This window comes from Apodemus sylvaticus, chromosome 1, assembly GCF_947179515.1.
Source record: "Apodemus sylvaticus chromosome 1, mApoSyl1.1, whole genome shotgun sequence".
Taxonomy (NCBI): domain Eukaryota; kingdom Metazoa; phylum Chordata; class Mammalia; order Rodentia; family Muridae; genus Apodemus; species Apodemus sylvaticus.
Window position 1 is genome coordinate 201,707,012 of NC_067472.1, and position 4,490 is coordinate 201,711,501.

The window sequence follows — 4,490 nt, forward strand, 5'->3', positions numbered from 1 at the left end:
GCCTTTGGGGGTTTCCTCTCTTTTTTGCCTGGGAAACGCTAGGTTTGTTTGGAACAAAACAGTCGTAGTTGAGAGGCTGGCCTGAAGATGTAGCTTCCATCGCAGCATCCACGCGGGAGCTCACAATGTGTGGTGACTGTTCTTGATTGTCCACCTGCCTACATCTGAACCTAAAACCCCCAAATGAGGGGCATGCATGTGGGAGGTTGTTGCTTAATTCTAAGTAGGAAGATCCACTTCTAATGAGGATGGTGAGATGGGAAGACACACTTTAGTCCAGACCTCGTCTGGGCCACACCTTCTGCTGGAAGGCTATTACGGATGTGGAGGAAGGAAGCTTTAGGTCTTTGCCTGCTTGCCATTGTCTTGCTAGAATTCCATTCCTTCACGGGCATTAGCGCCTTCTTCTCTGGGATTCCGGTGTATACTGAAGACCAGTTGAGACATCCAGCCTTGTAGACTGAGCATCTACTGTGTTCTTTGACTTTCTGTTCATAGCCTGTTATTGTTGTATTAACTGACCGCAGCCTATAAATAATTTTAATCCCATGTATATGTATATCTGTGGTTATACATACATACACACACACATGTATATTGAAAGAATAGAAAATACAGCCTAACTCCAGCCTTCTAAGGAGCCCCAAACACTTCATATTCCAGAGCCCACTCTTTGTGCTCTTTGTTAGAAACTAGGTAAAAGGTCATATTCCAGAGTCTGCCCTTTAAGACCTAGGCAAAAGGCCTTGAATAGGGGATCCTGGCCCCACAAGGTAACTGAAAATGGGCTAAGCTTATCTTGCTTCTGTAAACTGCTTACGCCATTACCCCTATGCAGGAGTTCTCGCAGCTGTAGACATTCAAGAAAATAGGAAACTAATTGGTCCACTGAGTGTGGGGTCCGATAATTTAAACTGATTGGCCTAAAACCATGGAGTGGTACAAATGGATTGGCTCACATTTCGTGGGCTCTGATGCTAAGGAAAGATTGGTTGGTGATTCGCAGGCTCCGTTGTGAACTTATAAAAGCTGTCCCAATTCTGCACTCGGGATCCACAGTCCTCTAACCCTGCGTGGTGTACGGCTGTGGAACCCAGAATTCTGGAATAAAGAAATCCTCATGCTATTGCATCGAGACCATTTCTCGCGAGTGATTTGGGTGTCACCTTCCAAGGCGTGGGGTGCTGGGGGCACCCTCGGTTTTGGGGGGGGGGTCTTACATTTCTTGGTGCATTGGCTGAGAAGTGCGACTTTCCTTCATATGCGAGAACCAACTCGGAGGTAAAGGGGATCCCCTCTGGAATGTGTGTGTGCCGGCTGGTGTCTGTGTCCTGAGTGTCTGTCCTGCTCTGTTTTCTGAATCTGAATCTTAGGAGAGGCACGTTTTTTGTTTTTGGTGGGCAGTTGTTCTCTGGCTCGTGAGACCAGAGGACCATGGTGAGTGGACATGCTCTGTACCGCAGGCTGTGGCCCGGGGAGATGTTCCTGGGCATTTGGGGGGAACTCCAGGGACCCTGGAAGATTCCCGTCTGAACGTCGGAGAGGACACGGTAGTTCTACTGAATTGGAGAACTTATACGCCCTCCCGGCCGTCTGGTTTTCTGATCTGGTTCTGTCCGTCTCAGTGGAGGCGAATACTTGTCAGGGTACCGCGGTTTGTTTTCTGTCTGTCTCACCGTTTGTCAAAGTCTGAGTCTATAAGCCTTTCTGAAATTTTCGGTTTGCTTGTAAGCTTCTAAGGCTCGGAGAGCCTGTCTGGTGCGGTGCATTCGACTGGCAGCTGCTAGAGTCGAGACCGCGGGGGTCTGGAAGAAGCTGGACCCTGGAGAGAGCTGAATAAGGCTCTCCTCCATCTGTAAACAGCAAGACAGTAACAGCGGGAGCCATTTTGTTTTGCTGAATCTGGTCCCTGCAGTGTGTGCAGGTATGCCTGGTGTCTGAAACTGGGCCCCTCTAGGGGCAAATTGTGTGATTTTCCTTGCTCTGTGTTCTTGAATCTAGAGGCCTGACGGTGGCAGGGTCAGGCTGTCTATGTGGTGTTGTTTTGTATCGTGTTCTGTGTTCTTGGACTTAGACGGACGATATTATTTGGACTTTAGACTGATTTACAGCAACTCTGTGGGGCCAAAATCAGGTACATGACTCAAGCGTGCCAACTTAGAACAAAAGGAGAGACAAAATACTTGGACTCTGACGCCCCCTGGTGGGGAAAATAAGTCTTGACAAGACGCTCAATGTGGCAGGTGCGAGTATTCTGGTATTTTAAGTTGGTACAGATGGTTTATTTCTTTTATTTTAACTTGTTTAAATTGTTATAATCGATGTGATGTTAAACTTTGTGGTTATATTGTTCCTCTGGGAGAGAGGTCAAAATAAGGGAGACCTCCAGAAGGCTACATTCTAAAATATTAAGTGGAAAAAAATCTGACTTTGTGATACTAAAATCTTTATAATTGGTATTAAGTTCAAGGCATAAGTTCTTATTTGATACAGGGTTTATTTTGATACAAAATCAAGGTTTTCATCTGTATAAATACTAAAAATACGAAAGTACAGGATTTACACCCAGTTCTTTCTTTATTATTATTACCGATCTGAGATGTTTAAGCCTATGAGTTTAGGGCTAAATAGAAATATAAGGCTCTGAGTTTATTGTTAGGGTGTTTTCTAGGTTTTAATCAGAAAAAGCTGAAGATAGCTCACATTACTTTACGTAGTTGGTTTTCAAAAACGTCAAAAAATCCATGAAATATGATGTTTATGTCTTAAAAGCTATGTTAAGCTTTCTATATATTTTCAGTGAATATTGGTCACTCTTAGATTTCTGATGGGGTTGAAGACTGTTAATCTCACAGACAGCCCAAACTGTTTAACCTTGAGAAAGCTGATATAGATTTAAATAAATGATTTTGAGGTGACATAAAATTTAAAGCCAGGACATGAGTCAGTTCTTACAATGTTAATTCTTAAGTGTTAATTCTGACAGTCTTTTAAGATAATACAGATGAAAGGGTTCTGTTTAATTGACAGGGATGATAAACTAAGTGTCATGTCCATCTTATAGTTTATAATTTACAAAATGGTAATAATTATGCTTAATTGATATTTAGAAAGGACCACAGAGTGGAGCAGAAGACCTGAGACCGACCACCTATCCTGATACCACAGTGGCTTTCTCACTAAGGGCATATTTCCCAAGAGACTAATTAAGTTTTTTGAGACTGTTTTATTTGTAATACAGGAAACCAAAAAGATTACCCCCTCAGACAAAAGGTAAGACACACCTGAAAGACCAACACCAGACTCCATTGGCAGGTCTCGAGGTCATGGCAGCCCATGAATTTGACCAAGGTATGAAAGGTTAAGTAGGGACAAAGATGAGTCACCTGCAGCTTTTCTAGAGCAGCTCATAGAGGCATTCTGTCCATATACATGCTATGAATCCAGGGGCTTGGAATATAAAGCTATTATATTATGACAATGGCTTAGTAGAGATATTAGGAAAAAGCTTCAGAGGCCAGAGGGATTTGGTGCAGGTTGCTTGAGAAGGGCTGTAGAAGGATTTAGTGTAGGTTATTGATAGTCTGTAGAGAGATTTAGTACAGTTTGCTGAGACAGGGAGGCAGAGGAGGAGAAGAAACGGAGAAAAAGAAAGAAAGAAAATGACAGAGAAGGAAGGAAGTCACAGAGAATCCTGGCTATAATAGTTAGAAAAAACAGAGAAGAGAGACATTAAAGGACTAGTGTGCATACTGTAAGGAGAGAGGCCACTGAGCCAGAGTGTGCCCTAACAAATAGAAGCCGGGAGCAGGAATTCCCAGGTCTTGGGAAAAGTGCCCCCAAATGGCAAACCTGGGTGAAGAGGGCGACTAGGGGGGATGGGTTTTCTGACCACCTCCCCCAACCCAGGATAACTGTGGGAGTGAAAGAGAAACCCACTCAGTTCTTGGTGGATATGTGTATCCATATATATATATATATATATATATATATATATATATATATATATATGTATATGTATATAAGTAGGCATATGTGGGATTAATTAAAATTATATATATGTATGTGTATATCTCAGAGAAACATACACCTTCAGGCATGCACATAAAATAAATCTTTTAAAAAGACTTTTCTATTTTTGTATTTTATGCATATGGGTGTTTTCTCGGCATTTATGCACCTCAGAAGAGGGCACTGAATCCCTACAGTTAAGCAGACTGGTGTGAGCCGGTATGGGAGTGCTGGCAATTAAACTCAGGACCTTGGCGACAGCGGCCGGTGTTCTCCATCGATTGATTGGTCACCACTCCAGCCCTTTAAAAGCAACAACAAAACGAGTCTGGAATCCTGGCTTCCTCTGCTTGGCTCTAGAGCACCTCACGGCTAGGACCCAGCCCGGCCCTGCCACCCACAGGCCCCGCCCACAATTCGAACTCCTCGCGAGAGCCACGCCCACATCCCGGGGCCCTTCCTCGCGACGGCGGAAGCGC